The sequence below is a fragment of the Pyrgilauda ruficollis genome, unplaced genomic scaffold (assembly GCF_017590135.1).
Source record: "Pyrgilauda ruficollis isolate IOZ18807 unplaced genomic scaffold, ASM1759013v1 scaffold96, whole genome shotgun sequence".
In the NCBI taxonomy this organism is placed as follows: domain Eukaryota; kingdom Metazoa; phylum Chordata; class Aves; order Passeriformes; family Passeridae; genus Pyrgilauda; species Pyrgilauda ruficollis.
In genome coordinates this window covers 881,174-894,349 of record NW_024531710.1, presented here as the reverse complement: position 1 = coordinate 894,349, position 13,176 = coordinate 881,174, and the positions used below count along the sequence as shown (strand labels likewise).

The following is a 13,176-nucleotide window of genomic DNA, read 5'->3' as shown; positions in this document are numbered from 1 at the left end:
TGGGGGCCTCGGCGCGGCTGCCGGCGCCAGACGGGCTCTGCGGGCGCCGCTGCGACCGGGACCGCGGCGGGGCGAGGGGAGCCGGGGGACCCGAGGGGAGGGAGTGACGGGCAGGCGGCGGCTGCGCCCCGCTGGAGCCCTGCTCGCTGCCCCCGCCCGCGGCCCCGCTGAGCAAAGCTGACCGCCGCCGCCCCCCGGCCTCCCCTCACGGCGTGAGGGACCGTCACCCCCCTCCCGCCCCTCACCTGGCAGGGGCTCCCCGGCCCCGCGGCACCTCCCGCGGGGAGGCGGCGGCTGCGCCCCAGAGGCTCCGTGCGGGCTCGGGCTGCCGTTCCCGCCGGGCCCCGTCGAGGACGCGGCTGCCGGGACGGGGCTGCGACCGCCGCGCCCGCGCGCAACAACCAACTCCGGGTGCCACCCCCCGCGCGCGCACCGCGGCAGGAAGCCCCGCCCCTCAGTAGCTCATTGGCTATAGGCTGCGAGTGGGCGTGGCGCCACAGCGGGGCGGTGCGAGGCCCTCGGGCGACCAGGGGAATGGCCGCGAGAAGACTACAACTCCCGACGTGCACAGCGCGCGGGCCTTTAAATGCGTTCCGTCAGTTCGCGCGCGCGCGCGTGTGTAGAAAGCATGTGCTTCCGCCTGCGGTGGTGAAGTAGTCCCGCTGCGAGGTTTGAATTACAGCCCCGCGCTGGGCCGCCGAGGGGAGCGGGACGGCGGGCGCCGAGCAGGGAGTGCTCCTGGCTTGGCTGGGCTTTCTCCCGAGGGGCTCCTCTGGGAGAGGCGAGAGGGCCGCGCTGAGGCGGGAGCGGAGAGATCCGAGCAGGCGGGGCTGTAAGGTGGCTTGCGCGTGCGGGAGGCGCGGCGGCTGCGCGGGCTGAGGGGACCCGGCTGAGGGGACGCGGCCACCCCCGGCGACCCCGGCCCTGCCCGAGAGCCGCCGCCGGCAGGTCAGTGGGGACGGCCGCGGGCCCGCCGCCCCTCCTCGGCCGCGGCGGGCAAGGAGTCGGCGGGCGGCTGCGGGTGCTGTGGCCCGCCGTGAGGGGGGCTGGGGGAGCCGCCGGAGCTCACGGGGGGTGAGGGGGAAGAACCGGATGAGGGTCTAAGTGCTTGGTTTTCGGTGTTCTCCATTGTATATCTTTCCACAGTTCCCCCAAAGCGATATTTCATGGCTCTTTAGTTCTATTTATTTGTCCTTTCTGTAGGTCCACTTAACGTTCCCTTGTCAAGCAGGTGATTTATTATGGTGCGGTTTTCTGATACTTCTGTCCAGGTTTCCACATTCAGTTTCCCGTTCCTGGGAACCAAGTCTCTTATTTCGAGGTGGTTAAAAGAAGCCCCGACCCTGGGGTTGAAGACACCGGGGCCGCGTGCCTTGCGAGGCGCCATTCGTTCCAATCCTCTGGAAAACCAGCGCTAGGGCGAAAGGAGGAAGGGCAGGTAAATAGAAATAAAAGAGCTCCTGCTCTCTAGAGTAGCGGCCTCCAGCTTTTTTGACTGTCAATAAAGAACACTTTTAATCATGCATCTCTCATGTATGCAATTTTATTGGTTTATCAGTTATCTACACGTAGTACTGTGCCAATGTATACATTATGAAACATACTCAGACACAGAAATTGAGAAAGGATAAGACAAAAGCGAAATAGACAGTATTTTAAGACATAATTTCATAAAGCTGCAAAAAATGTAGCTTTTTTATTTGCCTTGCATGTGACCCCCTTGACCACTTTTACAGCACATGTATGTTGTTCTGAAGTGACCATTCTCAACTTCTGAAGAGTGTAAATATAAACTGTTGACAAAACCAAAGAATTTATTTTGCATAGGTTTTCTTCTTTAATCCTGGCCACAGGTGCAGGGGCACAACCTATTTGAAGATGGTGAAATGCTGTTTTACCTTCTCTGGCTTTTTTCACATCTGTATCATACCCAGTAGAAGGGATGAGATATTCAATATTTCTAGAACTGTATCACTTGGTGGCAGATACTGTAACTTCAGAGTTCAGGAAATTGAGGGAAACTGGTAATTTTTTTCCCTGTCCTTAGAAATCTGGCATGTCTTGAAATAGAAGTTGGAAAGTTTGGCTTAGAAATAGTGTCTAAAGTATTTGGGTTAGTCTTTGAAATCCTGAGTTAGCTCTTATATAGGATCCCAGCAATTTTCAAAACAGAAAAATGATAGATTGTGTGATCTGATCACACTGTCCTGGTTATAAATGGATTTTTGTTCCTTTGGTTGCCCGTGGTGGGGCACACAGAGGGTATGTGCTGATAACCTTTTATGGCTCAGAAAATGGAGAAGAGAATCGTGTTCCTTTAATACCTGAGGCTTGGGTCCAGCTCCTGTGTGTACCTGACTGTTAGAAGGTGACTGTAACAATTTCTGGTGCTCTGCAATAAAGCAACCACAAGGAGAGAGATTCTCACTGTTTCCACCTTGTGCTCTTGCAGGGGATTTCCCTGGCCCAGCTCAGGCTTGCAGTGTACGGCCAGCACTGCCCCCAGAGCTGGGGAGCTGATCTCCTGGATGCCAGCGCTGACTGTGAGCTGTGGTTTTGCTTGTATGGCATCACAATGTCACTGTCAGGCCACAGGAATGGAGAAAATGGTGCACTGATGTGTTGGGGTTGACTTTGTAACCTTTGTTAGTGTCTGCTCCCCATGAAGTTCAATGCAGGGTCACTCAGTATCCAGGTGTTTCTCCTCACCTGCCACAGTGGCTCAGCCTTCCATGCTAGTTGCTTCTCCTTGACTAAATAGGCAGTATTTTAGCACCAGTTATTCAGTGGGATTTTTCTCAAGCTTACTGGCTCACACAAGTTTCTGAATTCTTGCTGTACTTCCTGCCCTCTCCAGGCTGTGAAAAATTTAAGTATTCCTGCTCAGCATTGCTGCAGTGCACACAGAGCTGTGCTTGGTTTTTTTGAGTGTTGTGGCATGTGCTGTGAGGAATTGTTAGAGAATAAAATAATGGAGACACTCTTGATAGTGATCTATGGGAGAGATGGGTGACTCAAGGGAACAGGCTTTTACAATTTTGAGGACAGTAGGTGAATACAGAAAAATTGTCTTTTTTTTTTTTCCCCCCAGTTGTTCATGTACCTTTAATAAAATGCTGTTTCAATCTATAATGTGAGTGGCTTGGGAGTCCCAAAATGAAGTAGCTTTCTGCATTCCTTTTAGCTTTTTTGGTTTTTTTGCTTCCATGATTTCCCTTAGAAAGAGAGGGGAAATGTTTCTTATGTTCATCGGAGCTGTTAAACTTCTGCTATTTTTAAGACAAGAAGAGTGATCAGTAAACACATTTCAACACTAAGTTTTCACGAGGTATGAATTCCTAAGTGAAGTTTGTTTTCAGAAGCCATTGTTCTTTTCAGAGGATTGGTTTATGAAAGCAGGTAAGGCTAGTTGTTGGCTATTTGGAATACACAGTCAAGTGGTAGCTGAAGCTTTATTGATGTAGGTCAGGCTCCATGGCAGGATGTGCAGTGTTGGCCATATTGTGGTGCTGTCTGACCCCAGGAGTGGCTCCTTCCTGGCCAGTGGCATCAGCAGCACTGCTGTTGGCTCTGATGGCAGCTGTTGGTGTTTACTGGAGTTGGACTCGATGGTCCCTGTGGGTCCCTTCCAAACCAGCATATTCTGTATTCTGTGGTCTGATACTGGACCTTGAAACTGGACCTTGAGTTGTGAGGGCAAACCAGCCAGATCTGGGTTTGTGCATGCACTGCCAGTGGGACAGGTCTGGTGATAAGCATTTCATTACCAGACTAGTCTATTTTAATCTCTTGCATAATGGGATTGTTGGGATGTATATGGTAAAGCTATTTGTATGCACATTAATCCCACAGATGACTAATTCTTGTTAAAGGAATAACTTGCATTTTTCATAGCTGTGAGGGGCAAAGCTGAGGCTGACATTTGTTTTCTGAAGGTCTACTACGTACCACTCTGACAAGGATACTTTTGATGAATTGCAGCTATACCTGCTTTTTTGGGAGAAATCCTCATTCTGTGTCACAGGGAAACAAAACCACTTAAATGTGGAATACCTGAATTTCCTCCAAGTTCTGAATTTGTTAGGAAATCTTCCTTGTTCCTTGACCTTACTTTTGCAAGTTCTGATGTACTTGGAAAAAAACCTGTCTTTCAGAAACATTAGGAACATTACTGGCTTGAGTGTTTTAATAGTAAAAATGTTAAAAAGAGCCTGTGCTGCGTTGCCTTCATTAGTGATTTTAATCCTAGAAACAAATAATCCTGCACTGTTTTGCAGGAGACTGTCGCAAGAGCTGACTTTGGCTGACCGATTTCAGTCTTTTGGACCATACATCTCTCCTGGCATACAGTGAATTGCAAAATAAATCTTATTTTTCACTGTTTCTGAAATTCTTGTGACTTGGATTGTTTATACAGTTTCTTCATGTAAAAGGGAATGGAAATCTAAGACACTGGAACGTGCTTTTTGTGTATCATGGCTGGGATAAGTAATGAGGTGAGCAGTGGGCATCCTTAGCCTGCATTTCAGGATACTGGGATAGCATGAAAATGGCAAAGGATGGTTTAGTCACAAGATTGAGTGGCAGAAGGCTTTGTTGCTGATAACAAAAATGTGTGAAGTGCATAAGAGAATGAGGTAGTCAAAGTGTTGGTTATTAGTTGACTTCAAGAGGCTTAAGACTGACAGGATTTATTTCTGGATCCTTTTTTCCATTTTTTTTCTTCCCCTAACAAGTGCAAAACACAGAGGATTTCTCAGCAATTTAGTAAATTAACAGGGGAAAAGTCTACTTTTGTTTTATTATTGTGTTCAAATACGAAAAGATGATAAATTCATGGCTTTAATTATACCGTGGTGTCTGAGGGATTGTTTGAAGCCAAAAAAAATTCAAGTTTTCAACTGCCCTTCAGAATGTCATCTGTAGAACTTGCCAGGCTTTGTTTGGAGGGCTTCTCAGACAGTCTTAACCAAATGGTGGTTAAAGCAGGTCTGACTTGGCTGTGCCTGTTCTGTAGTTCCTTCTATTTCAGGTAAGTAGTATGGCATGAATTCAGGGATTTTTTTGTAAATTTTTGTGTTTGTTACTTAAGAAATAAACTATTTGTTCCTCTTGGAATTCCCTTGGCTGCTCTTTTAAAGGCTTGGATATAAGGTAGTGTGTTTCTTCTTAACTTTGGAGTATTGTTTGCTGAAATCCACTAACTGGCAAAACATTTAGTAATGGAAATGAAAGAGATTTTGGGAGAATGGACTTCGGGTAAGAATAGGCTAAGTAATCTCAGGCTGATGTCTGGGCCATAATTATATGTTCATCAAAGGCTGAGTTTCTGATATAACAGAATTAGTGTCCCATACCAGTATTGAGGATGTGCTGTGCCTAACAATATATGGAAAGTGTCAGTCTCCATAGTTGGGAAAGCAGTGGAGAGAGAGCTGTGGCAAAACCAGTTCTGGTAATAGTATGAGACTACACAGGAGAGAAAACAGATCAACATGGAGTGAAGTACTGGAAACAGTAAACTGTGAATCTTCTGTCACACTTTCAGATCTGGAGTTTGCTAACATTGCATTTCTGCCAGGAAAACTGGGGAGCCAGGAGGGTGTTCCCAGTGCAGGATAGTGGCACATGGAGGTAAGAGAAGAAAGCTTGGAGTACAAACTTTGTAGTTTGTCATTTTAGGAGTGTTGTTTCCTTACTTGTATTCTGCTCTGGATATGGTGTTGCTCTTATGCCCCAGTTTTCCCCATCTTACTTTATGAACAGTCTGCCTTGTTTGAATTTTCACTTATCCAGGACATTGACAAAGACACCCTCTGATACCTAAAGGGTAAGAAAGTCAGACTTACTGAAGTAGGATATTCCATTTAAAGCTACCATCTCTTCAAATATACAAGCATCTTGTTGGAATATCTCAATAATTACAAATTCTGTACTATTTCTAGAGCAGAGGAGCAAATCTTCAGAGTCTCCAAAAGTCCTGAAATATAGGCATATTGGAATGCATTTTTTCCAGCCCTGACATCTAGTCAGTAACCTCCTGAAATCATAGGTAACCTCCTGAAATCTTTTGGAGCAGAGTGCTGGCTCCGGGTGTATTTACTGCAGTATGTTGTAGCTGCTATAGCACATGACTCATGCTGCTGAAATGAAATTGAGATAACCAATATTTGACTAAATCTTTACTGTTTCAGTATGTGGGAAACATGACAGAATAGACTCCAACTACTCTTTGCTGAGCTTAAGAAATTGCTGCAATTCTTGTAAGATATGACAAGCCAGTATAATAAATAATAAGAAGAAATTAATCAGAATTGTAGAATTGAAGTTCTTTTTCCAGACTTATGGTGAAGAATCTCATCTTTCATCAGGAGAATAAATGTTTTGCTTTAGATTGGAAAGGCGGGGGAAAAGTCATGTCAGTTTATGATATAACCCTAATTTTTTCTGGTAATCATATTTTGTCCCACTTAAGACTATTTTGGGGCCCTCTGTTACTGGAATAGCTTCAAATGTTCTTTGTTTCTGGCAGCAGTAGAATTTTAGGGAGGGTTGAATCGCAGCCTGTGGAGTTATAGCAATGTACATCACTAACTCCTGGCTGTGTTACTCACATCCCTTTTTCTTCTGCCAGCTGCTTGTTGGATCCTTAGCTGAGCCATTTCACCCTTTCATTTGGCATAAACTAATTTGGTAAATGAACTAAATGCTCTTCTGTTTCTTCAGCGTGCTGAACCATGTGATTTGTCCAGGGAACAGGTGCCAGGCTGAAAGATGATGCTCTAGGAGTAGATGGTAGCTCAACAGGCTTAGGCTGCAGTGAAACCATAGCCTTAGGCAGTGGACAGCTGGTGTCTGCACCTTCCAGCACCTGGCTTGTCTTCATGTGGGCAGAGGACCTTGCTGGATGCTTCTCTTGAGGTCTTGTGAGAACTACAGCCCACTGCTGGCAGAATGAATCCAAGAAGTTATCTTGGGTGATTGGAGGTGGCTCTTAGAGCTTGATATGACTTCACCACGCATGGCAGTCGGAGTTCCCATACACATTCTTTTTCAATTAGCTCTGGTATTTCTTTGAGCCTTTCCTTTCAATTGGGTCTAATTGAAGATACTGAGCCTCCTCAATTTCCTGAGATTCTCCCAGAGGGAAGAGTTAGGGAGTTAAGTAGCTCTGTAAAACGTCCAATAAGCTGTAACCAGCTGAGAAAGGGGGAGAGGGCAAGACCTTCCTCTTTGCAGCAGCAAGTTACTGCTTTGTGAGCTATCCTTGAATCTAGGTTGTATCAAAATATGCAAAGCTTGAGCATTAGAGAAATGCCATTTTCAGGCCTCTTCCATCTTAGGCCACCAGTATTTTGCCAGTTTCCCATTCTGTGTCAGTTAATAGCTGTGTATAAATCGTGTGACATCATCAGGATTCTGTAAATTGTTCACTAACACCAGACAAGTACTTGTAACGTAGAAGCACAAATATTTTTTCTTAAAGCTCCAAATATAGGAAAAAGAAAGGGAGAGAAAAGCTTCTGAATCATATTAGTTTGATCCCTGCTTTTTAAATGTCAATTTCAAATAACAGATAGGGCATGATTCATGCTGCTTGCTGATGGTTTTGAACAAAATGCCATCAATTTAAAACTTCTGAGTTATTTGTGGAGAGGTAATGTGACAAGTGCTTTTTCGGTAGTTGTGGTTGACTAACCTGATTGAGCTTTCTGTTTTTAAAGAATGTACTCAAGCAAACCAGATTTGGTATTTGGTCCCATTAAAACAAGCATAGCTCCGGACAGGTGTGGGCTGGGAAAGCCTGCTTGGAAGCATTGACATGAAGAGGTGTTGGAGGTGACAGGATAATCCAGCTTGGGAACATTAGCATTTAGTGAAGCTTGAGAGGCTAAGCCTTAGGTATAAATAAGAGTACAGAAGAATCTTAACAGGCGAGGTATAACACGTGTGTCCTGCAGCTGGCACTGGCACTGCTGCAGCTGCTTTGGAATTCAGAAAGGGTTGCTAGCACACTGGAAAAAGATCAGTTTGAACATAAGTTTAAGGCCTATTTTAACTCCTAAAAATACAGGCAGGTGCAGCTTTGTTTAACTTCCTAAAATGATACATTTATCAAATAACAACTTAATCAGAGTTTATTGATACAGGCTCTTAGCTTATAGGGTCTAACCTCTGAAATCATAACAAAATCTATGTGACAGCTGCAGTAAGAAGTTGTACAAATTTACTGTGTGCATAAGTGCCACATGGGACAGCTGCTGGAGTGATGCTTCTTACTTTAAACCATGATGAAGGTTTGAATTCCTCTGTGTTTCTGTTTTTTAGCAGAGGGTAGTGCCTGGTGTTAAATAGGTCACAGTGATCACACTCATCCCCTCTGGCCTGTGGCTGTATTGCAGCTTTTTTAATAAGGAAATAAACTTTTTTTTAATTCTAGCCAAGGAAATTTTTGGAAAGTACAAAAACTTTGCAGGTATTTGTATTAAACTAACCCAAGTGGTCTTTGTCTTGACATAAGATCTGATAGTTCTTCTGTTTACATTTGGATATAAAAGCCTATAGCATTATTAACTGCATATTAAACTTAGACTGTGAGACTTTATGTGAATTGTTTTGAATGTGTAATGATGTGAAAATTTTCCAAATATCAAAGATACTTTTCTTACTTGAGAAATCTTTTCTGCTAATATTATTTTAACCTTAAAAAACTTAAAGTTCATTGCAAGTATGAAAAGCCGTGAACTCTGTTACAGATGGCTTACTTCAATTTTCTCTATAGAAATACACTTTACATGTTTGGATTTTTTTAGGCAAGTTATTTATATAATTTTATTGTCACTTGTAAAAGCATACATTCTGTCCCAAAGTAATTTCAACAGAGTATTTCTCAAGGGAATTACAGAACAGACATTTATCAGGAAGGATTTGCAAGGCATGCAGAAAATAACTGATCACAAGGAACTTTTCAGCACGTTCTTCAAGTTTTTGTTCTCGCATTGCTGTTACATGGAAAAGTACTATATTCAAATAACCACATACAAAGGGTTTACATTTTTATAGTGAGGAAAAGTGGGAAGACAGATTTCAAATGCATACTAAAGGCCGGATATTTTAAAAAAAAGATAGTCTTCAGCTTTTATCTTAATGTCTTTATATTATAGACTTCTGGGAATTACATTAGAAAAGTGAATTTTCTTTATTGAGACAATTTCTTTTTTGTGACAATTCCTTATTCACAAGTCTGAGATCAGTAATGTTTGTCAGCTCAGTGTCTATAATTGACTTTTTCTGGAGACATTTGAGTGATGCTGTATAAATGCAGGGACCTGCTTCTCTCTAGCTCTGGTGCATGGTTGGGTGTTTTCCTTCCAGCCTGTGTGAAGATTGATCAGTGGAAGACTCTGGGCAGGTGGTGAGTCAGGACTGTGGTAGTGCAGCAATACATTCCCTGAAAGCTAACTTAGATAGGTAGGTTAACCTAGATGTCCTGTAGATAAATTTTACTGGAATCAGTTGTCAGTCTGTAATAGGAAATGTCTGTCATATTTGTAGTTTTGAGACTTGAGTGTCTCTGCTTCTGAACTGCTTTATAGCATCTCAGTTCTGTGGATGTATTTGTATACCATTGCAACTAAAAATACAGAAATTTGAGCAATTGGAGGTTTTGCAGATCAGATAAATGAGTCTCCTGGCATTTGCTATGACTTGAGACTGCTAAATAATTTAGCATTTAAAAGGTGAATGAAATGCAAAGAAGCACAACAGCATCAACAAAACAAGACTTGGAATGGCAATTTATTGAAAGAATAGAGAAGTGTCAAATCAGTGAAACAGTTGGTAACATTGCTTTTTGGTTGTTGAATGTGGAGGGGGGTTGCAAGTGTGTGAACTACTGCAGCAGTTATTCAGGTAGGGCTTGAGTATCACTGCAGAGATGGTTTCATGCTGCTGGTGGCAGGAGTGTTAGTTGGTGATTCATAATCCAGCTTTGGCACAGAATGTCTCTTCAATTTTTCATGTTGTGCTGACTATTTCTTTTAAGATGTAAAGCCCTTTTGTCATGCAGATAACAATATATCCTCTGTCAGGCTAGAAATGAGAACTTCCTTTGCTCATAGGCGATGAAGGGCTTGATGTTGCAATATCTTCTTGGTCCCTCAGTCATCTGTCCCTATCATCTTGTGAAAGTGATCATTTTGCTGTGCCTTCCACTTGAAGGACAGATTGAACAAGTGGACTGGTTACTGGAGTGGCAAACACAGCAGCCCTGAGCTAAGCTTGCTTTATTTTTTTTTTTTAAGAAAAAGAACGTGCTGAAAGCTGCTACTGAGTTAAACCTACTTGAAATTACTGGAAGTTGGATTCTGTGAAGTGAGCCTAATGTGGGACTTCTCTTGGAAATGGCAGCTTGTCATTGTTTTTTACAGTTTGTTGAAATGGTTTCAGTTGTTTATTGTACTCAGACTTGAGAGTAAACCTGACCTTAATTCAAAGGCTGAGGGAGTCTTTGATTAAGGTCAGTATTGGAAGTCCAGCTCTAGCTTCACAAATCGGAGACAAGATCCTTGATTCCTTGCTAAGATTGTTCTTGATGGATTTTCTGGTTAATAGATGAATAAAGTGAAAGCTTTCTCTCTGTTCCTCTGCTCTTTTATTCTCCTGTCCCTCCAGCTTTGTCAGGACTGGGGGAGGTGTTGTCTGATACACCTGTGTTCCTGTTGTCTGATACACCTGTGTTCCTGTTGTCTGATACACCTGTGTTCCTGTTGTCTCATACACCTGTGTTCCTGTGGCCACTGTAAGGGCTTTTTCAACTGCTTTTGTCGTGTCTTCCATCAATCACTGTCTGTGTCCCGAGAATAACCAGTGCTTATTTCTTCAGCTCTTGGTAACCTTCCTAGTAAAAAACCAAAGCAGTTGAGGGCATTTGATTATTTAAATCAGTGTTGATCAGGATTTGAGCCAGACAGTGTAACGTGGTGTCTGCCATAAAGATGACCTTCACCTTGGTTTTGAGTAGGTGTTGGGATCAAACGACCTCTAGAAGCCACTTCTAGTCTAAACTTGGAATCACTAAATTTGAATGATACAAGAGATGTATTTCTTGATTTGTGGGAGTAGGTTTAATTCAGTATAGCAGAAAATGTGGACCTTTCTCACATTGTTTCCTTTTTTTCCTCTTCAGCTGGACAGGGGCAACTGACAAAGAAACTTTGGTGACTAGACATGTGCTTGGCTGGGTGGGTCTTAATCAGCAAAACTAGTTGGAATCTTCAGATTTTTTTTGTATGCTTAGGAGATATTTATATGTAAAATGTGTAACTATTGGGTGATGTCAGCGAGTGTTATTGAGAAAGGCATTTTAAATAGGAATACAAATGAGTTCATGCTGATTAAGACACGGATACTTGAGTAGAAGAAAATTTCATTGTGAAGTGAATGAATGTTTTTGCTTCTTGTTAATTGAACTGTTAGCTGTAAATGAAATACACTTCCATTGTCAAAAGCCACAATTTTTACAAACTGAAATTTCAAACAGGGTTTCCTATTCAGCTTGGTTACTTGGCACAGTTTCAAATAATAAACTGCTTGTTTCCTGCATGCTAAACTCCAAGACCTGGGCTTGCTGTGCTGTGTATGGGGGGTGTTAAGTAGGGATTGGGGCAGTATCTTCTGTCAGGCTTCTTTATTTACACAGTGTAACCTGCTCTGAGGCTTCCTCATTGCTGTTCCTGATCAGGCAGCAGTGAGATTGGTGACCTGTGTTTTGGGGATGTCCTCATGGGTCAAGTGTGTGCTGCTTACAGCAGCCAGGTAAGGCTTCACTCAAACCTAATGCTTCCTTCTGTTTGTTCTGTCATGAAAAACAAAGCTCAGTTGAGATGTGAACTGAACCTGCTGAATTCTTTTTGGTGATCTTACCATGGAGCTTTGGAATGCTGTGGCCATATTTTGTCTGGTGTTATACATCTATGACCCTTTCTAGAGGTCAGGAAACAGTTCCAGGGTGGGAATTAGCTGTTTTGGGAGACTGCTAAAGACCAGGAAAAACAAGCTTCCATTACTGTAATAAATGTTTTATCTTGGGACATCTATAAGCTTAAATGTGATTGAAGTTTTCATAAAATCTGAAGACCGTTTACTTTTAAAAACATAATGTGTAAAAAGCAGTATCATGCCTTTTTGCCTTTGTTTTGGGAGGTGTAGGGAGAAGCAAATTATAAATGAGTGCTTTTTCAGAGGAGTCTTTAAATGAAAAGGCAGTGCTGGTGGCTGAGAGGGTAGTTGTCTAACTCAGAAAGCTCTTGAGCTAACTTTGGGGATTAAATGTGGTATTTGATCCTCAGCTAATCTGTGTACTTACTTCTAACAGAGTGCAGAAGGTAATCAAAGAATGTAACTTCTCTGTGCTTGCACTTCTGTTGTAAAATGTTTAGGCTCCACAAATCAAAAAAGACGGTAGTGCCTGAACTCTTGTTTTCCACCTGTTGGTTTTGTCTGTTTCTGCTCAAGGCAATGAACTTCAGGTTATGGCATTATACTCAGGTGAAATCCATGTTGTAACACTTTTGAAAATAGAAATGTTTTTCCACTTTCCCACTGTTTAATGCTGTGTAAACCAGAGTGTTGCTGACCTTTTGCAAGGACTTTAGTTCTTATTTCTCTTTGCAGTAAGAATTGCATGATATGTATTCAGGTCAGAGTCTCAGCACGACTTAGGATGTCAGAAACCAAGCAAAGCCTAACAGTTAGTTGAGATGTCCAAAATAAAGGTTAAGATTTGTAGTGCTTCAGAGTTTGTTTCTGAAGTTTGGTTGTGTTAGCTTTGGGAGATTTCCTTTATGACCTTTAAACCAGCTGTGCATTTCTGCCCATATATTGGGATAATATTTCTGCTTTAGCTCAGAGGAACCATATTTACTTAACAAATATATATAGAAATGAAACCATCTAAAGAAATGTAAAAGCAGTATAAATCTGCTGTTTGCTAAATATGGTAAATATTCAAACCTGAATGCCAGATATCTTTCAGAACACTTGTAACTAAACATAAATTAGGAATTCTTCCAAGTGCAAGTGCTTGAAGACGCAGTGTTGTACGAGACCTCCATCTTCATGTCTGTTCAATCATCAACCTGTTTGAAAAGATTTACATTCTCTTTTAGGGCTAAA

At 42.7% G+C, this 13,176-nt stretch overlaps 2 protein-coding genes across 8 annotated transcripts in view; one reads left to right on the top strand and one right to left on the bottom strand.

The window, feature by feature from the left end:
• Positions 1-404, bottom strand: part of PEAK1 (pseudopodium enriched atypical kinase 1) — a 109,503-nt gene extending 109,099 nt beyond the window's left edge. For all 3 annotated transcript variants that reach the window (XM_041489683.1, XM_041489681.1, XM_041489684.1), the window contains exon 1: positions 246-404. The gene's annotated coding sequence lies outside the window, so the exon portion shown is untranslated. The remainder of the gene's footprint in view (positions 1-245) is intronic.
• Positions 405-612: 208 nt separating this feature from the next.
• The window catches only part of HMG20A (high mobility group 20A), a 174,157-nt gene continuing 161,593 nt past the window's right edge, over positions 613-13,176 (top strand). For 3 of the 5 annotated variants that reach the window (XM_041489727.1, XM_041489729.1, XM_041489725.1), the window contains exon 1: positions 633-948. The gene's annotated coding sequence lies outside the window, so the exon portion shown is untranslated. Of the gene's footprint in view, positions 949-1,271; positions 1,439-13,176 lie in introns of all 5 variants that reach the window. The other 2 variants (XM_041489728.1, XM_041489726.1) reach the window with 2 other exon arrangements.